The 22,183-nt window shown below is 37.6% G+C and overlaps 2 protein-coding genes across 2 annotated transcripts in view; one reads left to right on the plus strand and one right to left on the minus strand.

Annotated features, from left to right (window-relative positions):
* LOC110830924 (alpha-tocopherol transfer protein-like) overlaps positions 1 to 22,183 on the plus strand; it is a 182,946-nt gene that overhangs the window by 53,296 nt on the left and 107,467 nt on the right. The window contains exon 2 of the mRNA XM_022066343.2: positions 6,787 to 6,855. The gene's annotated coding sequence lies outside the window, so the exon portion shown is untranslated. The remainder of the gene's footprint in view (positions 1 to 6,786; positions 6,856 to 22,183) is intronic.
* The window catches only part of Ac3 (Adenylate cyclase 3), a 77,284-nt gene that overhangs the window by 51,917 nt on the left and 3,184 nt on the right, over positions 1 to 22,183 (minus strand). The window lies entirely within an intron of this gene.

Raw genomic sequence — 22,183 nt, forward strand, 5'->3', positions numbered from 1 at the left:
GGCGTGTACCCCGTGATACTTTAATGTAAAAGCCGCTCAACCAACTTACATCGAATTTCATTGGTTAGTTTATGAGACTATAATGCGGACGGACGGGCGGGAATGTTCTCTCATTTATGCTTACGTTTTAGGGAATTTACGCAAAGAACTTATAAAACTAAACATACATTCTGCTACTACAGTCACTTAGAAGTAGAAACGCAAATAAACCGAATTTTTGTACCGGAGAAGAAGTATAATATACGTACATATAAACGGACGTAAACACAAAGAAACAGTCGCACGCTCTACATACATACAAACAGTTAAGAGGAGGTTTGCTGACAGACATCGAACCTTGTTTAAATAAAACTGAAACATACGTGTGGACTATGGCAACATATAGACTTAAATTTAAAGTTTTATTGGAAATAAAGTTTATTTGGAATTGCACACACTATGTATTCATATGTATTCTCTACATCTTTCACGCTTTTTCGTATGCCATGCTCAATTTCCTGTTCGCATGAACCGTCAAAAACCACACACACACTGCATTAAGAGAACTGAATAGCTATCTCTTAGTCCCGATGTGTGATGTTCACAAGTAAAGTTTGTCCCACTATACGCCATGTAGGCGTTTGTGGTGAGTGGAGGTATAGCTCCTCTCTTCCTTGACCTCGACACTAGATGGGGGTGTGGTCAGCATCACGCCCCGGCCGGCTTTACCCCCGGGAAAGGACCCCGGTACCCATTGTAGAGGAGGCTGGGTGGGCCCCAGAGCCGGTCTGGACGCAGAGGCTAGAGGAAAAATCCTCTGCCCCCGTCGTTGATCGAACCCCGGTCGTCCAGCCCGTAGCTAGTCACTATACTGACTGAGCTATCCCGGCTCATGATGTTCACAAGTACAAGTTAAGAATGGGTCGAATGTGAACCTTAATATTGGATAAGCAGATGGTTTAAATCGCATTTGTAGCGATAAAAACAAATGAAAACATTATTTCGACAGTGAGCTGATAATAGAATAGTTTCTGCGTTTACGTCTACCTAAAACTTTTCCTGGACCATGAAGTTTATGTTACAAGGATAGATGATTCCTAGGGCCGTGATGGTTGCTGATGCATTTGTTACAGACGTATACAAGGAGTGATTCTGCATTTTAACTGACGTCAACACCTAAACTGTACGTGAAACTGGGCTTATGGGTCGATTGGCCTACTGACGAAGGTCTGTTCTCAAGGACACGAAAGAATCACAACGAATAACTAAGATAAAACCGATAAAGCAAGGATTAGGATGGTAACAGTAGATGAATATTCTGGCCCTTTATTTATAAGAATTGTAAACCGTTTTAATCGGAGGGCCGTAGTAAAGAGATTAAAATACTTTGTTTGACCTTTAGAACAAAGTAGAATTCCACAATTAAGCACATAAACAATGTTGTTTATACTACATGAAGTCGTTAATCCATTTCTCTCTTTAAAGAAGCGGATGTGAATCAGACTTAGAATATATACCCTTTAATGTGTTCCAACACACGAAATCGGGAGTGGTCTCTAAATTATAAAACGTCTCTAGCACTCATCTGTCTCGTGTTGGATGCTGTAACCACAGCCATCTCATTACGAATGTAAGTGCCTCATGCCACTGAGTTCAGTTTCTTGGAAACCTGGTTCCTGTGGTCGTTATGCACGCAGTAGTAATCACATCAGTAACAAGGAAATAAGGAAAGGAATTTGGAGGCAGAGTCATTGCGGAAGACCTTTACTATTAAATACAGGGTGATTCGATATTAAGTGTACAAAATGTAGTGGTGAGTTGCACATCCGAAAACAATTATGTTTAATTTCATATAGTGGTGGCGGATGATGAAGATTATAATAATAATAATATTAATAAAGTATCTTCATTCATCATTCGAAAGACAATAAAATTATATAATACATGTAACACAAATTAAAAACAAAATATATTTCGGAAATAACTGCTTCACTATGCACCTCAGGGGCAAAGTTTGTCTCAGGTACAAAGAAGTAAACACCATATAAAATGGTGAATAGATGGAATAATAATAATAATAATAATAAAACGTCGTACGTAGAGCATCAGAAGCGTAGCAGATGGTGGTAGTCATAGTCTTTATCTGACTGCGCTACCTTCTGCTACGACCTCAAGTCCATGCTAAGTTGGCTTTTTGTCCACAAATTCCACACTTCCATTTTCATACATCGTTTGTCTGGAAGCCCCTGTCGTATCGTTATTAGACTTCTTTCCGCACGGCAGTGCCGGAGAAATTGCCGCATGAGCGCGGCGTATTCTGATCCCCTTTATTAATGCTGTTACTCGCTTCCCTGTTCCCTCAACGGCTATGGATTTGTCATGCGTGTAAAACGAGGGGGGTAGAATCCGTTGTGACGGACATTTTATCTACTTTGGAGACATTTTGTAACAAGACTGAACTTCATAAAGAAATTTGTAATATTTGGATCTTAATACGGTCCAGACCTACTCAGCTTCCTCTCAGGTAGGTACTTGAGGTTCCTTACGCGTGAGCAACGCGGCCGAAACGTCAAGTGGTCACTCTTCATCATAGAGTGCTTAAGTTAAGAATAAATTGTGGTTTATCTCCACTCTCTCTTAACGCCGTCATCGGCCGATGCCCTGGTACAGGAACAAGTTTTAGGTGGATGCTGTGTGAAGAGTAGGTAACACCTCTTACGGAACTTTGTCAGCTCGGAACCCTAGCAACCTTCCAGTTATAACAAAGCTAAGCAGAGGACTGGCCACAGTGTGAGTCAGCTAAGTGCACACTTCCCCAGTTCGCTCTGGGTAGTGTGGTATTGATTTCATTCAGCAGAATGTCACTTACGCTCACAGGATTGCATTGCATCTAATGCATGGGGAATGTCGTTTGCAGATAGTGAGGCAGAACAATAAGGAATAGTTCAGAGCACTCGAACATTTACGAAAACCACTGGGATCTTCCCCCCCTGAGAAGATGTTACGTATGTTGTCATAACTATCGCCTTCCATATCTGCGTTTGACGACCATTCTGACTTCATAGTCTACATCCTTGTATATACAGAATGTCCCAAAAATATGTATACACCCACTGCAGCAATGCCACATAGTAAATTAGCAAATCTAGTGTAGGTTTTCGAAATGATCACTGTTAGCTTCGTGGCGCAGTTGACAGCGGTGAGAAACCGAATCACAAGTTTAATATTCCGTATTATAATGTGTAAAGTCTTCGTGGGGCACTCTGTATGTTGTCTGTACACGTATTTGTTGCTGTAACAAGCTTAATCGGAAACATTATAGATTTTATGGTGTCTCATATGGACTTCGTTAAAGTATAGTATCTATATCTTTTCAGTAAAATGAAATGGAATATAGACAGTGAAGTAGATTTCTTGCCGTGATAAAATTTTACAGACGATCACCAAATACATTCTCGAAAGTTAGTGGTATATTAACCATTGTGGCATAATGTAATGATGACTAGTTCTTTCGTCGGTTGACAAGGGAAATCCTCCGTCGAGCAGCTTGGACGCGGTTGGTTGAAAAGAGAAGAAACGGGATACAGCAGAGAGAGAGAGAGAGAGAGAGGAAGACGGGAACTCGGATCGAATCTAGCCAGGCACAGTCTTGTCCCCCGTCTACCGCACGTCGGAGACAGTAGCAGCAGTCATATCGTAGGTCATTAATTCTTTAAGAACGTGCCAACGCGCAGAAATCGATGGAATAAAGAACCCACAAACTCACGATTGGCCATCACAGAAGCTTGACGACACCTGCAGTTCCCCGGATAGTCGCTTCTTCCTTCTACAGAATGTGAAAAGTAATAAGGATTCTCCTACCATCTCAAAGCACCTATAAAAGTTTAATTTCATTCGTCTTACGAGCAATGTTGTTACAGATACATAACCAAACTTTATTACCGAGGGGTTAAGGGACAAAAGTATGAATAAAATTATATAATGGGATGTATGTCTACGGACTGGACGACCGGGGTTCGATCCCCGACGGGAGTAGAGTTTTTTTTTCCTCTAGCCACTGCGTTCAGACCGGCTCTGGGGCCCACCCAGCCTCCTATCCAATGGAAACAGCAGTAAAACTGATAACGAAATACATTGGATGAGTGTGTGTTTAGCCGAGTTAGAATGGGGTCCAACACTGGGAATTTATCTCTGTGAAACCCTCCCGGAGCTGTATGTGCCACCTGCTTTAACAACCAGTTAATTTGGTGTTGTGTGTCTATGGGTCTTGGTTGTTTCTTGGTGTAAGCAGCTATTGTTTTCCTAACAACAGTAACCAGTATATCTTCGTAACTGTGACGTGTTTTCATTGAGGTATGAACTGAATTCTTAGATATTATTTAGACGAACTCCTGCTGCAAAGATTTTTATAAACTCAGGGACTTTCTTGACTATATGTGTGACTATCAACTTTTCAAAGACCGTGCATAATGGAGACAGCCAGCCTGTATCAACTGATTCTCACACGAACGTCATTTCGCCTACAGAAGCCACAAGTATTGACATGGTAATTAATACACCACACTTCACCTCGAGGAACCAAGTTAGTGTGCGTGACAACTGTCGCCCATCGCTGGTCACAAGCTACACTGCCTCAAGCGATCACACGTAGTAATATAATCGTGACCTAATTTTGGCTCACCGAATGTCTGGCTGCTAATTAACTATCCAGAATTTAATGAAAAGTCCCAGTGCAGATCCGTCCAAGTAGTAATGCTTCATATTCGTCTTCGGGAGACAACCAGTTTGAGTCTCGGCCGGGGCACAGGTTGTCCCGATAGATAAATGTAATGATCTGTTCTTAGTAACGGGAGTAAATTAGAACCTGATACATTTCGATTACCTCTTCGAACGAAATCTTGAAAATAGGAAAGGAAATTAAGTAGGACTTGAGGTTTTCACTGCGGTGAGTCTGTCTTCGGAAATTAAGTAGGCTCATGTATTCAGTGCTGAAGGAAAGCAAAGTCACTGCTATACCTGAAGTTAGTTTGCTTTGTTTGTAAGTTTGTTTATTAGTTTGGGTGCTGTTTGGAGAATCTTTAGTAAGCATTCCATTTTATCATACCATCATCTATTCGTACAGACGGAACTAAGCCTCACACCTTCCTTTTGTTTTTGGGTTTATGTAAGAGAGCGTAGGTTTGTTTCTCTGGGTCACGAAATACTTCATTCATTACGTCAAGAAGCTCTAGGTAGAGAACCCTCTCCCACGAAACTTTGGCCCGGGTGACTGGAACGTTTCCCGCAAACACATAAGGCAGGAAATTGAATTTCACAACAGGGACGATATATCGCAGATGCAGCTAGTAAGAAATGACAATTCACGACCTATGAAGACATAAGAGAGGGAAGGTAGACTGCTTTAAATATTCATGTGGAGGTGCGATCGTGTCAAGATTCACTTCTGGAATTCTAATTTCGTCTTACTCTTCGCTGATTAAAAACTAGCCTCTCGTTTCTTGAATGTTTTATGTTGATGCTGTGTATAAGAAGTGCGAAATGTCGTTAAACTTACGACCAGCTGCCCGTTTCTATAAGTTACAACTTATTCTGATCTCAGGCACCTTGACGTGATACCAATTGTGTAACTGTAATGAACATTTTATTTAAATTCATTTGACCTTCATAGGAACCTCCCGCTGTCATTACAGGTCGAAAACACAATAGGCCTCTGCCCGGGATATATAAGTTCTTATAGACGTAATGACACGTCTTAAATCCCTCTTTAAAGAAAAAAATCCTGATGTTCTTGATTAGTTCTATCTGAAATCTGATGTTTATGTAGTAACAGTATCTTAAATGCACAGAGCTGCCTTCTAAAAAATTAAACTACATTAATGTTCTTTTCTATGAAATAAATACATACGTAGGTTATGGCCTTAGTCATTTTGAGTGTCCGCATATTTCATCTAGGAAATTACTGAGCGGACTTAAGTGAAATTTTGTATTAGTTTCTACACTAATTATAGGATAAAGTAATTCGTGTAAGTTTACTATGAGTTATAGTTAACAACAAGCTCAGTTAAACTTAGTCTTTTTTCTAAAATTCGGCTCGGAGTAAAAAATGTTAATAAAGTGAGCATTAAATAGGCGTAACCTCAAAAATAAATATTCAGTGTAATAAACAATTAACGACGAAAACTAATTTCTGCGCAGTGTTATATGTGTAGAGCCATTAGTTCTGCAACAGTACTTCACTAAATGGACACCAAGGCAAAGAACCATAGAATAAAGAAACCAGTTTTTTTGTTAAATTTTCGTTGAAACATCTGTGCTTTTAATTCTGAGGTTATTACAGTCTGATGTAATAATATATGCCTGAGGATATCACGAGTACAAAACTAAAATACGTCTGTCTGGAAACAAAATACTTACATTTCGCTGAAACTGTAAAACCATTCTGCCAGTAGCGTTGTGCATTAATGTATAATGTGTCCCAATTACAATGGTTAACTGACGCAGCCACATGCAATGAAGAGTCAAGGTAACATTCACAACGATCATACACTAGGGCTACGCCATAGGCATCTGCTCGTATTACATTCACTTGTTTTCACATCTGAAAATCAGATAAATAGGACCACAGTAATTCAAGCTGATAGAAATATCGTCATAGCGCTCGCCATGATAAAGTTTCATTCAGACAGACTTTGAGGTTCTTTTGAAGCTGGTTTTTGGTGTGTTGTGGTTTGTAAAGATATCATATGCCTTCCTGATATTTTATCAGTATTATTGTCATTGTTATTATTGAATTTCTTTTATTTCCAGATGCATCACAAAACGCATGAAGTACTCATCACATCGCGATAAAAAAAAGCTTTAGACCACCACGTACAGGTATGATTTCAACGTGAATTTAGATTTTATCGGCACAGTACCTAACTTCCCAGGGAATTTCATATGTAAATTTTTTCTAAAAGACGTTTTAATTATTACAAGTAACTTAGTTACACGCCCTTATGCCATCTGCTTTTTCACATGTCCGCGGTTTTACTTCAGTGCCATCAGGAGCATCAATATCCTATCCGCGGTTAAATCTAAAAGCCTATTACATGCGTCGAACCGTCTCTAGGCTTATCAGGCAATGTGATGCGGATGATGAGCTTAGCATTAAATTATTTTGGATCAAGTTTAAAAAAAATGGCTATTGTTATACGTTTCCCACTTTACGCTTTCTAAATGTGCATGGCGATTTGTAGGAATGCATCTCCGCGTATAACGAGAGTCGCATGTACTTTGTTGCCATATGAGCTTTAACAGACATCGAATCTCCAGCACAAGCAACGCCATGAACTGTAATATGAGATTTTAATAAAATGGAAGTTAAAAAGTTAAAACTTTCCCATCAGGGATAGAAACTCTAAAGTGTCAATATAAGTTAAGAGATTTAAAATGTTTTCAGTCTCTTATAATTAGCAAATTAATACTACTTTGTGCTTAAAACAATTCTTTCTTGACAGTAGTTATTAGCATTGTATTAGAACAAATTTATTTTTGTTTTTTGGTAATTTTAAATGAAATATAACTATGATTTTAACTCTTAATTTAGCGAATCATGAATCTCGCTGTTCGAGCGATAACATCGCGAAGTTAGAGGCATAGGAACAACTGAGACTTAAGTTTAGGAAGTATAGATTCAGTTGTTATGAACTCAGTGTTAGTCGGACATACTAAAGTTTCTGAATATGGCATTATAAGAGTGTTTAGTATATTTTGTGTTAATTTCCCTCAGATTAATGAAACGGAATAGTAACTGGTTCCTATTTATACGTGGTACGCAAAATTTAATCAACTCCCAGTAACTGTGTTCTGCATTCTTGGTAAGAGAACGTCATCTCTGTGAATGTGAGTGGATGGTAGGAAGTAAAGCTATTTCACAACTTATGTCACATACACAATCTGTCAGACGTACATTTAGATAATCAATACCTCATTTATCGGGTTGAAAGCTACGTAACCGAGAAGATATTTAATTTTGCTTCACTGAACACTCACCACAGAAAGAAGCGTGTGGTTCCATGCTTAGTTTTTAATGGTAAAGGCAAAGAGAAGAGAATGGCTACTTGTTTTGTTTCTATTTTCCGGCACTAACACACGTTTCGGTCACAGGAGAGAAAACTAACCTTTTACATTAATTCCGACATGCTCACTGTAAGTAAAAGTAAAGTTTGTCCCACTATACGCCATGTAGGCGCTTGGGGGGAGTGGAGGTATAGCTCCTCTCTTCCTTGACCTCGGCACTAGATGGGGGTGAGTGGTCAGCATCACGCCCCGGCCGGCTTTACCCCCGGGAAAGGACCCCGGTACCCATAGTAAAGGAGGCTGGGTGGGCCCCAGAGTCGGTCTGGACGCAGAGGCTAGAGGAAAAATCCTCTGCCCCCGTCGGGGATCGAACCCCGGTCGTCCAGCCCGTAGCTAGTCACTATACCAACTGAGCTATCCCGGCTCATACATGCTCAGTGTAGATCTGGATTTAAAACATTTGGGTAATTATATGACTCTACCTGAAATACAAATAAGTCTACAACTTTAAAAAATATTAGATGAAAACTTATGAAAAGGTAAAGGTTTTTGTAAACAGTTGGCCGTCGCCCGTAAGAAATTTTATTAAAAAATTATCCTTTTTCGTGATTCGACTGAGGAATGTTGTTACCAGGATACAGACACGTACTAAGCCTACTTATTCCTAGACATTACTTGCTTATCGTACGAGTATTGAGCTAGTTATATTTGCAACAGTAATTCGTAATGGCATGGACAGGAAATGTTTCCGTGGGATTGTATGTTCTGCTTTGAATTAGGCCCTGGATCCTCACAGTGCATCATGGAGACCTTGGAAAAGGAAATCAGAAGATTTATGTATTCAACCACGCCCTATCGCCTTTTAAATTCTTTAGACCAGGCAGCTGATCAAAGAAGTCAGGAGTTCATTGCACCAGAAGTTCCGCATTTATAACAGACTAAATCCTGTGGCGTTTTCGTTGTGGCTACGATTCGTTACCAACAGTTTTCAGTAAGAAATGTTATTTCAGTTTTACACTCTCCTTCAGCCTAGATTTGAGAGAAAGATTTAAGAAATTTCATAGTGATTGTTAATTAATTGTGTTCATGTCCAGTCTATAAATTCTTGTTTCTGGGTATAGTAGGCGGTTTATTTGCGTATAATCCTCGACGGGGTCAGAGGATTTTCTCCTCTAGCCTCTGCGTCCAAACCGGCTCTGGAGCCAACCCAGCCTCCTGTCCAATGGGTTCCGGGGTCCTTTCCCGAGGGTAAAGCACGGCCGGAACGTGACACTATCCACTCACCTCTATCTAGTGCCGAGATTAAGAATGAATAGGAGCTATACCTCCGCTCCCCCCAAACGCCTGTATGGCGTGTAGCGGGACAGGTTTACTTATGTCCTTTGTTTTAGTGTTTCTAAAAGCTTAATTTGGGCAGTTATCAGTTAAGGACATCAATATTCGCTCTCCTGCTCTAACAATGGTGGGGGAAACAATGTCCGACAACTTTATGTGGATAATTCAGGATTTGATTTACACTCAGAAATGTTAATGAATATAGGTCCGACTATTAATTGTTACCGTGCTACAGGTTGTTGAAATTTGTGATGATTTGAACGTAAATAAAACATTCAGGCCACTCGTGTGTCGTGCAGAAATGAAATTAGATTATGTTGTCTTTCTCTTATTTTCTTTGCGTTCACACACCACATCTTTCATGTAACCTTATAAAAATCTAGGGAAGTGAGGTCCGGTGACCGCAGTGGCTTATTCTGCAGATCACCACGGCCAGTCCACCGGCCAGAGACACATCCTGAACTCCGTTACGTATCGACTGAAATGTGGGGTTTCCCGTCATGCTGGAAGAACATCTGTAATCGTGATTTGTGCCGTTCAATTCATCTTAAATTTTGACAATTGACCCGTGTTTATGCAATATTTCTGTTTGGGAATGAACCCAGAAATAACGTCCTAAATATTCTGTATAACTCAGAGAATTCTCTCTTTTCATCAGCATAAAAATACTCGTTTGAACTATAATTGAACTGATATTAATTACGTAGAATCTTTTAATTTGCTGTTGCAACATCGAGTTTAAATTTTCATGAAAATGTCCAGAATAGTTTTGGGGCTATTCATTTTCAGAAAGCACAACATCACATTGGCTAGAGTGTGAAGCTCGTCGCCACTCAGTCTTTGAGTAGTGTCGAGGTCTAGAATGCGTGGTCTGCGCCCACAATACAGTTTCAGAGCGTGAGGGTTGGCACAGCGACAACTTTGTCTGGGATTCTACCTCGTACTTGATTGGCGTCCGGAAGATTTATTTTTGGCACGTACATAAATTCGAGAGTGTTTTCATGTGTATTTTGTAACGTTTACTGTTCTCCCGTCAGTCTGTTTTCCAAGCACTGTGTTCGAATCTGTATATAATTTTGACGTGTGGGATCTGACTAGAAGGAGGCATATAGACGACATATGTTTGTAGATAAAAGCAGCCCTACTCAAAAAATATTGGGCCCAAAATATGATGTAGTGAGTGTGTAGTTTAGGACATTACGTTTGTAATACTGTATGTAACACTGAAATTATTGGTAGGCTGGACGTGTAGATAGCCTGAGTGAGTAAATGAGTACTTACAACATTCTTAGTAGAAAAACGTGTTGGAAAACGGATGCGTGGACGGCCTAGAAGACCGAATAATAATATTGTAGTTAATGTAGAGATGTATGTTTTGAAGTTTCGATGTGGATAGTACTGACCAAGAATTGAGTTAAGTGTTTGGTAGAAGATGTGTGTTCTGGTACTAGAGAGTTTGTTAAATTTTATTGTTTGCAGAACCAAAAAGACTTGTAACCGTGGTGATTCATACATAAGCACCTTTTTACTGCATAATATAAAACAAAGGCTTTGGGACCTTTTAGTTCACAGCATTGATTGATAATTCGATTCAATATTTGTTACATTTTACAGTTGACTGATATATGACGGTTGATGACGAGTTCTTGGAAAATCAGTAACACGTGTAGACAGATTCTTCATTAGTCTTTAATCCCTAATGTTATATCAGAAATTAGCTTATCATCCCAGAGGGGTTTTTGTGATAAGTTTACAGCGTCGCGCATTTACGTGGTTTTCTCGCCAGAGCTATGCATTTTGCTTCGCAAAGACAGTCAAGTTTTACAGTCTGTTATGTCTGCATGAAGCCTTCTGTCGCATAAACCACGTGTGTGGAGTGAGTGGCGCTTACTGAAGTTCGTATGTTTTGTTTAAAGTTCGCTTAGAGCGACGGTAGACAAAATAGTATCGATCCTATGCACCGTTTGTGTCTTTACTCTCAACTGCTCTGTCGTGTTGAGGAGGAAACCTACTGTAGAGTTGGCGATAAATATAGCAAAAGCTTCGTTGTTGAAAAAATTAAAATTAAAAATTATTAAATTAAAATGTAACTGAAAAAGTCTGTAGCATGTTTTACATGTGTTTGGCCTTTGGAGGTTGGTACTAAGGAGCTTGGGGCTGTCTGTGACGGTGACAAATTGATATAAGTCTGCTGTAAGCCTATACTTTGTGAAGTCAGGACTACATGCATTATATTCTTAAATCTCAGAGTATGAAGTAAATTAAAAGTCTCAGTACAGACGTTATAGTTCCTGCCTTGGTTTCTATTAATAATTTCGGAGCCCATGCTGTCTTTTTCTTTATTATCCGAAAAGTATTTAAAATACGAGTTGCAATATCGAGTTATGTATTTTATGCCATTTACCAATCATTGTGTGATAATCTATTTTTTTGAAAACGTTTAGTAAGGTTATATTTGAGTTTCACGTCGGGTCGGCCGGTACGTATAAAAATTAAATTGTCCTTTCATATTTTATTTCGTATTAATAATAAAAAATGTCATCTAAATTCGTCATGCATTTTCCGAGATAAATATGCTGACTCATGGACACAAATTGACTTCCATTATTCTCTCACTTTAAACAAAGAACTCGTAATAAACATGCCTATATTTGAAGTACAGTGTGTGACTTAGGTACTGAGTTTAATTTCCCTAAGTCCTACATCAGTTCAGATGTTCACGAGCGACAGAAACGGACTTTCTCGGACACGACGAGAACATGGCAGTGCTCATAAAACCCGGCACGGACCAGACATCCACAAGCTTTCTTTGATGTAAACAGTTCACATCAAGTTTTATGTGGCGTCATTGGCAGAACTTCAGCGGGATGTAGCTTAGGACGGTGTTTCCGGACATAGAGGTCTCACTGCTGACGTTAGTTCATTCATTAGAAACTGTTCTTGGAATGAAACAATGAATGCGCGTGCTGGCAGGTAAAGTGTTTTTGTTCGGGTTTTTCTTTCATAAAGTAGTGGACTAACTTTACTATACAATTGTTACATAAACGAAATAAGCACAGTCCATAGTGTGTTATAAACGTCCAAACAAACTTGGCACAATGCAAGGTGGGCGTATCGGCTATCCTTAGCCAACCTCGATTTCGGAACCCAGCCAGAATGGAAAAAGATCTACATGGCTAGATGTTCAGTTTGTTTCCTTGGTTTTGTCAGGCGAATTTCAGGACAATACATTCAAGAAGCTCTCGACTGTCTTCTTCCAAACCCAAAGTCGCAGTCTAGTTGTCAGCAACCCTGCTTCGTACTTTCCAAATCCCTGCTTGAAATCTTGGCCCAGAGAACGGCCATCTTGACTGAGTTATTCCGTGGTTTTCCTCCGTCTCACCAAGAAAATGTCGGAACAGTACATTAATCACGCCATGGTTTCTTATTTTCATATTCTTATTCATAAATCCTCCTATAATTAGACACGATGTAATCCGAGCTGTTGACCGCGATGTTGAATAAACCACGAATAAATAACAAATCTTTGTGTATTCATTACTAATTATCGCCGTCTCCGCAGTTTAAATATTGTCATAAATAACCAGAGTGGTAAGTTATAAATCGGCTGTGTTCGTTTCTAAGGACAACGAGAATTAGTCTACTCCTACATTTGTCTTCCCAGGTTTAGTTCAATTACAGACACTAATTTTAAACTTTTCCAAACTTCGACTTCAAGTAATTATGAAGAGAATGTATCAGAATAATGGACGAATATAAAAATAGGACCCGAATTATACCGTCATAATTAATAAGGAATGTGAGACAGTTTCCTATAACATAATAATTACAAAAATATGACATTATTTCCTATTCTTTGGAATAGGCTACAAATCCTGAACTCTGTCATACAAGTTTTCTTGAGCAATACCTGCCTGTTGAAATTACCTATTAAAATGCTCGTATGGCTATTTTACTGATATTTCAAGGTCCCGCCATTATAACTTAACTTTAATCAGTCGATGTGCAGTCGCATTATTTGTCTGGAGGAGGGAATGAGGAGAAATACAGAAGGCCCTCGGTGGTGATTGTCGGTATTTAGGCCGAGATTTGAGCCCGAAACGTCTCGAATACGTATCAGGTTTGCTAACCACTCAGTTTTGACTCTCGGTACGTTTCATCTTTATTAGAGTAGTTTTTATGAGATTACCCTAGTTTAAAACCTATACTGATCTAGTTAACTGTTGTAAACTGCACTTAACTAAATTAAATTAAAATTGCATTTCCACAGAGTTGAACTACAAAGATATGTCAACTTCCAGCAGCATCTGCGTCCTCGTAAGCTAAACACGATATTCAAAGTCAATTATACATTGTAGGTAACATCGATTTGAGTTTCGACATGCGAAAAGGTGAGAATATAATAAAATATAACCAAATCAAAACGGATGTCTGCGACAGGAATCAGCCTATTGCATCCTTTTTAAGTTATCTGTAGTTGAACTTTTTCCAGACAGTTTTATATTCAACCTCGAAGCAGAGACAAACTTTATATCTCGTATTATTTTCCAGAGAATAAAATCGGGTGAAGTCTATTGATTTTCTGCAGTTCGCTTTGGTTCTTTCGTGTTTTTTATTCAGAATTGTAAAGCACAATTTTGTTTCGTATTTTACAGACATTCAGCTGTATGGGGAGTTTTGTATCTGATGTTTTCATGTGTACAGAAAAGCGTAGGGTTAAATGTGCACTGCCCCTTAGACTGTTACTACACAGCGACACCGCCTCGTTGTTAACGCGATTATAACAGCAAATAAAACATCCAAACGAACTTCACATTTTTAGTCTGTGCTAGCTTATGCGCCTGTCTGAAAAAAAAAATATCTTGCGTTTCACTTGGCAGTCGCCAGTTACACTGATATTCTGAAACAAACTGAAAACTATTCCATTAAAATGAGTGGTACAATTTGTTCTTCATTAATTAGAATGCATTTTTAGTGTTTAATTCGGATAAGCAGGAGCTTACTCACAACCGATTTTGTAAAAAAATACGCCTGTTAGCTTATCTATATCTGTCTGCTCGCAATGTAAGAAGTCAAAGAACATTCAAATGGATATTTCTAAAAATTGTTATTTCGCACTTTCGCCAAAATGTATCGACACAATTTAATCTCGTTTCATATAGGATAATAATTAGGGTCACTTCACATGAAGACCTATCTGCGAACTCGGCAAAATTGCTATTGTCTGTTATAATTTCGTAAATTTTAGGTTTCAAACGATATTTTTATTTAGCTTTGAACGAGATCTGATAGTGAATTTTCAGCAGGTAAGGATGTTTAAGGAGGTAGTTGTAGTCCATTTTCAAGGTTCTGTCTCCACTTAAAATAATAAAAACCATGATAAATCCGCGTATTCATGATTAATCCTCTAACAACCGAACAGTTGTGATAATAAATATTAGACCATGTTTCTATCTCTTTGTAAAATATACAATTTCAACTCCTGAAATTTAAGTTCTGTGTTACTTCTAGATGTTCGGTTTTATTTGAATAACACGTGAGCAGCTGCGACTAACCTGTGCAGATAGGTAGATATTAAACAAATAAACTGACTAAAACTATAAGTTAATTACCGCTTCTCTCGTATTAGAATCTGAGGGTTCATCAACATTAACAGAAGCGTCAGCCATCAGAACTAATTGACAGACAGAACGGGTGGCCGCAGGATCTACGTGCTTGAATAACTTTGCATTCCAAACACTTACGTCTTCTACTCAGTTGCTGGTTGTGTGTTGTTCGTTTGCTTAGCAACGCAGTCTTATGCTTGTATTGAGAACGAGGAACATTTCATGTAGTGTTTTCGCTGCGGTCCGACCCAAGTGTTTAATGTCCGTGACAGAAGTTGAAAACTTCATCTCCTCGCTTCGTAAAAATTCTGGGTTTTATCCTCGTGACCGGGAGATCCCCTAACGTTCATCCCTAAAATATTTGCCGAATTAATATCTTAATAATGTATTAATGTACTAATTATTTTGTTAAATTTAAGTTCAGAAATACTTTTTAAATTATATTATTTGTTAGAAAAATTCAGACATGATTCTCCTGCGGGAAACATTTTGAATGCCTGCATTTGGCATGGTGTAACCAGGGTTACGGAATGTAACCACAAAGTTGGACTGTCGTCACATATTGCATTCCTTTCTGTTTTTATATGTGGCATGTGTACACATGGGATTTTATTCTTGTTTGAATATAGTAAGAGCCATAATTAATTAAATTTACTTTCTTAAAAAGGCTGAAACGGCTTATTTATTTTATTTATTTATTTATAAATGTAAACGTATCTCTTCTTTAAAAATGTTTATATGTTCGGCGATAAGTTAGTTTCTATACTTAGCAATACTAGTGAACGTCAAAATGCATTTTGGCGGATTTCATGCGTCATTAGCGTCAATAGGTTTTAGCGTTTTCACGGCGATGAGTCCGAAGATGGCTGTCTTCTGGATGCGGCCCTGATGTTGATGGATCATGATGCTGCCAGACTGCGCGGCGCTACAACCCAGAAGACAGTCATCTTATTTAATTTAAATATGCTGTATCTCACACAACGGCAATAACATTCCAGAAACAATCGTATATCATTGAATTTGGTGGCAGAGCCTAATGCGCTGTTGTCTAGTGGTGAGTGGACTCTGAAACAGATGAGAGTGGCCACACGTATTTACCGAAATGTTAGATAAGGCTGTTGTAATAATCACTGCTGTCACTTTTTATTAAAGTGATGATTTATAATTTGAAAACTGATTAGTTTTCCGACCTGATTTCTGAATTCATGTTTTTCCTATCGGAAGAGAGTATACTATAACAGGTAGAATTGTGGTTCGATTTATATTTTAATCTTCCTGTTTCTAGCCGTAGGCGTAAAGGCGAGAGTGTATAAACTGCATAGCAGTAAACATTTTTCATGTTTAATCTTTTACAAATTTATTGAATAAATTTATCATTATAATTGAATTTAATAGGCTCTTCTGAATGCATTCAAAACTAATTTCTTTGAGGAAGACTGCAGCGTATGTCTCGTTCGTTTGCCTTGTACTCTACCTGCCGGCGGGCATGGCAGTATTCAGACCCTTGTATCTACCTAACTTCATATGAAATATGATTGTCATATGGTTCTACTTCCCCGTCGCATCTTCTACTATGTTTACCCCAATTTCCCTTGGGAATAAGAAGAGAAAACTCTAACTCCGTTGCCTATTGGTCAGGAAGTACACAACCTAAAGCAAGCATCGATAGCTAAGGGATGTGAATTACAGTGTTAAGTACTGTGTCTTACTCAGACATCTCGTCCAATAAGCCCAATTACGTTTAATCTTTATAATGTTTTATCTAAACACCTTTACGTATTTGGAAGTTTATTCCGAGACAGGAAATAAATATTTAAAATAATGTATTTCTAGATACATATTTATTACATGTAAATTTAGGATATCATCCACATATTTTTGATTAATCTACGATTTTCTGAACATGCTGTGTCGATTTTCAGGTATAGTAAAATAGAAATAACGAGGAGGTTGTCGAATAAAAGTGCATGGCCTGCAACCGCAATAAATTATGAAGAATATATTTTTTGCGACAGAATTTTTATTTTACGGAAAATATGGGATTTAAGTGGCTAAGAATTTGGTCCAGTGCCGTATTCTTGTGAGCACGGTAAGCAACTTCTGATCTCTTAGAGGTGGGGAATTTATTTGCCAAAATAGCGATTATCGGCTACTCATTACTTAGTTCGTCGTTAATCTCAGCACTGACACACTTACCGTATCGTTTCTTCACATACTTTCTCTCCCTTTCAACCCATCATTTATCACCTAGATCCATACGAACCGCTTAATATTAACTACAGTGCGAACCAGTGAAGAGAGAAATGAGTTTCTTCTCAAAGTACTAAGTCAGAGGGACTTAATGGAAACGTCTTCACCTTATCAACACACAGGGCTGGACGCAGCGAGATGACTGAGCAGTGTAATCACAGTGGCAAGCTAGTGCAGGCTTTGGGCTTTGGAGCACTTGGCTTCCAAGAATTCTTTGTTTGATGATGTGTTCGATGCCTCACGCTTGAAACATTAAGCATACTGATAGTCGCTCTTTCCTTATCTTCGTTCATCTCACGGATAGGAAGCTGGAACTTTGCTGTTAATTATTAATCTCTTTTCTTATAAACGGAGTACTTTAGTTTTCATGTGCAATACTTTTTATATTTAATCTGCCTACCAATATTATAAGGATGATTAATGAAGTTATTTTAACCATTTTTATAATGTAAGTAGCTCCTGATAATCTGTATTACTTTAAATGTGTACAGCAACTCAGCAAGTCAAGCAGTTACCTGATTTTACAGAATTCTAAAATTCATTAAAGCATTCAAACTGCCGTAATTCCCTTGAACTTTTTGGATCCACTGGAATATCCATTTTAATATTACCCTTCCATCTACTCTCGGCTACTCCAGCCTGTCTCATATATATTAATTTATCAATTGCCCGACTCAGATTTATATGCAGTGACTGAGGAAATGACTTTATTTAAGTATGTGGTTTTTTCTTATTGAATTGCTACAAATATAAAATGAACTGCCTTTGCTCTGAGACCACCCAAGTGCCCAGTCAGAGACAAAGATTCTCCATACCTAAATCAACATTACTTTTTCCCGCGGTGAAGTTAAATGTACAGGTGCCTTGTATGATTTTCGTAATCCTCTTTAAAAATAAATCCAGAATTTAGAAAGTTTGTAGATCTGCTTGAGGGTAACTATTGTAATTTATATATTCAGGACGCTCTGGAAGCTTCCTATCAGATTTTCCTTGTAAACCTTTCAAAATACATGACAACGTACGTCAAGATGTTAAGAATTAAAAGATGCGTGTTGTTTCCCGGAACGGTGTATGAAGAAGAAAAGATTTTAAAAACTATGCATTTTCCTCCAAATATTCTACCAAGTAAAGCACCAGACATCCTTCTTAAACAAGAGTGTTTGTTTTTCACCCGTGACCCCTTTGAACAGGCAAGTATTCAGAATGTTTGCAGAAGGATCGATGGTAATCCTGTAGAACGGCTCCGTTAATGGAAAGCTACAAAAGTCTTGGCGGAAAATAGATTATGCAGTGTCGATAATTTGTTACTTCTCAAGTGCTTACGGGCTTAATGGATCGTGACATCATGTGGGGTAAATATTACGGAAAATGTCCTGGGCTTTTAGATAGTTAGTGAAGTAGTACGATTGACACAAATGGAAAAACATGCATGTTTAAGAAACTACATTCATTTAATCACCCAGGCATGTATTAAGTAAGAACTATTAAATTTATGTCAAATACCGAAATGTTTATGTATTGTATCGGCTGGCCTTTTAGACTATTTATTTTTTCATATAATATAAATTACATGAAAAAGCTTAATTTATTAAGTAGCTGTATATACCATTATGGAATCGTAGGTTTTATTTTAATAAAGACGTAAGGAATTTGTAAAATTATAACAACATAATTTTAGTTTATATTTCCAAATAGAACGATTCCAGCGTTTTACATTAATAACCTCTTACTTGCTAGTAAATTTTGAGTTTACCAGTCATATCTTTGCACTTGATAAATTAAATTACTCTAGTATAAGTATTATTATTTCTTAGTTTTGTAGCCTAATCAGTATACACCTTTCAACGGATTACTTTATAACTTCCATGTAACTAACATTTATATTTGAGAGGCTGCTAGGAAGCTGATTTTTGTCTTAATGTTACTGTCAAGAGGGGTGTGTAGAATGAAGCATTGTTAAATTAAAGGCGGGGAAGGAGGCGAAGTATGAAGACAACTATTTTGGCACATCTGAAAGCAGAACATGTGGCTACTTTCAGAAAGTTGTCAGAATGCTACCATCCGATTTTCAAGTATTTTACAACTTTGACTTTAAAAACTTTAATTTTCTTATTGGTGTATTCTCAGGCTTGAAATACATAGGTTAAATAACATGTTTTATGACTGGAAGATGATTAAGAACACTGAATGAATAACTAGGGGTTTCTAAAGAGACGCTTCTGCCCAATTTGAAGTTACTATCCAATTCTCCGACCTAAGTTTGAACTGGATATCCTCTAAACGCAAGTTTACGGTTTTGTGCCAACACCAATCTGCTTTGCCGCTCTTATTAGATAAGTCTAGAGAATCTGAAGTAATGAATGTCCTTCTGAAATAAGTTAGAATCGCAGAATCAGGTAATCTAATTGTACGCCACTCATGTGCAAGTCATTGGACCAGGGTGAATATTAAAGAAGTCCATACAGTTTCTCTATCCGGAATATTTGTATTTTGTACATACTTACAAACTATCATTTTAATAAAATCTTAATAAATATATAAACAATAGTTTTCGGGTAAATTTACAACTTCCTGTATTTATTTATATTTTATAAAAAAAATGTTAGCGGAAGTAATAAATAATTACGAACCACTGTGATTTAAAACTGTCCATAATTTCTGCTGTTAGAAATTTCACTTCCTGAAACCTGTCGTACCTGTCATCGGAATCTTGCGCCCAAACCACGTTTACAATTTTAACCAACAAAATAAATCATAACAAATTACAGGCACGATTAGGGTATGTCTTCACCACATAAATCTTTACGTACAAGTTATTTCTATAAAAGAAAAGTAAACTTGTAGACTGTTATACATGATAGCATGTTATGTTTTAATTCCGCAATATAATAATATAAACATTTTCTGAAATCTGTGAAGATCTATCACTATAAAAACTTTAAGCACACTATAATAAATTGATCGCTGTTGTACGCACGTTAGATTTTAACTTGCTCTACTTTTTGGTATTCTGAGAGTAGCGAGTTCTAAATTATGAAATTTAAGATTAAACACATCTCAGTTTTAATTTATACATTTTATATATATGATTTAAGTATTCCACCACACACGCGCAAATAAACAGATATGTTTGCAATATTAAAACCAGTGTCAGGAACTTTGTCAAACAAATATCTGAAAATAAAATAAGAATACACTTCATAGCGCAACCGAATATGGAATCTGGAAATAGCACAAATAAGGTTTCTGAGGGAGTCTGCGTTATAAACAAACACGTCAATACAAAAAATAATTTTTTAAATATATCTATGCCCTTATGACAGATGCGTCTGGATGGCATTACCGCGAAGTTGTTTGGTTTCAAAGCTTCGTATTTCCTGTGGCAGTCGTTTTCTTTTGCATGCTACTGTTGACCTAACACTGAAGTTGCCACTTGCCACTAGAGAAAGCTTGGAGGCTTCAGCGTTACAATGAACACTCCAAGCAGAAATTCTAGTATTCCACACTACACAGAATGTATGAGTATTTTACGAGGCCCTACTTACTGTGGCTTTGTGCTGCAAACCCTTCTCCTATTAAGCGGATTGGTTTTCTGTGCAAATAAAATATGTAGGATATATCATGATATCTGTGTTCAGCAGTCCCAAGTATCGACTATAACTCCGTTGAGATTCTTTGAAAAGCAATATTTAACCAACTCCTTGGTACATTGTTCCTCCTCAGAAGAAAACAGTTGCTTAGCCGTACAAAACAAATCCCAACCTGTTATCCAAATCGAAGACTTTTTAATTTATTACTTAGTTGCGTAATCATTTAATAAGGTACATACTTTGTCATTGCGCTATATTGTTCATTTGATATTTATTTATTAAATTAATTGGTTTGTCTTTTAATTAGTCAGCAGTCTACAGATATACTGAACAGATTCTCATTAACACATTTTGCTAATAAATGCCTTCAGTGCCCTAATATAATTATTTATTTTGTCTGGAATTTGACGAATGCTACACAGATGAAATTAAACCTTTGAGGTACTTGCATACCTTAGCGTTTTTATTTATTATAAAATGATTTGTTTCAACTGAAACCAAGGTTCTTTAGGTGGGGACCCAAAGATCTTTGTCTACGCTAATTTCTTTCGATATAATTGTTCAGAACTTAAAAATAAATCTGTTCCTCCTTGTATCAATTACATGGAATGGGGAACATAAGACGAGCTTATTTATTCGACTTTTCGGCATTGCTGATACTGCCTACTAAGAAGAGGAAACCTGAAATGGATCTTTACGATCATTCGGATGTAATAATTCACATCCTTCTAGATATATCAAAAAGATCCCCAATCGCTGTGATAACCCATTCTATCAGTGATTATACCTTCTCATTCGTTATAGATTATATATACGTGTTGAGAAGCGAAACGTGAAGCCATAAGTTACACAAAGAATTATTACCAGTAACTATTAACGTCTGTGTCAGAACTGAACTTGTTTCAGGAAAATGAAGCTTTCCTTGGTGGTTACTTAGTATGTTCAACAAAAATTCGTTGAACTGAAATGATGGATCCATTAATTAAGGCAATGCTTAGATTCACGTAGTCTGAAACAGTAAAACAACTTTAGAACCTGATAGTTGAAGTTTGAATGTTTCTGACTGTTTGCGTTAAATTACATCTGGATTCCATAAAAGTCGGAATTCTTTGACTATCTGAGCGAATGTCAGCTTCTCAGAAGCTCTGTTCGATGCAGTTGGTTGGTTGACGGAGATAATAGTCGGTAAAAAAAAAGGTGAGAAAATTCCTAACAGCTGTTTTCATGACAGGTTCTACAAAGGTATGTAAGTTGACAGTCTTGAAGCTCAGTTCAGTTCGCCCAGCCTCGTGTTATTAGTGAAGACTCAGTAATCACGATAAGTCTTTGTGTTAATTATTTCGGGCTGCTGATCCTCTGCTT

The sequence above is a fragment of the Zootermopsis nevadensis genome, unplaced genomic scaffold (assembly GCF_977971745.1).
Source record: "Zootermopsis nevadensis isolate Lab colony 2312 unplaced genomic scaffold, Znev_1.0 Znev_ptg000024l, whole genome shotgun sequence".
NCBI lineage: Eukaryota > Metazoa > Arthropoda > Insecta > Blattodea > Termopsidae > Zootermopsis > Zootermopsis nevadensis.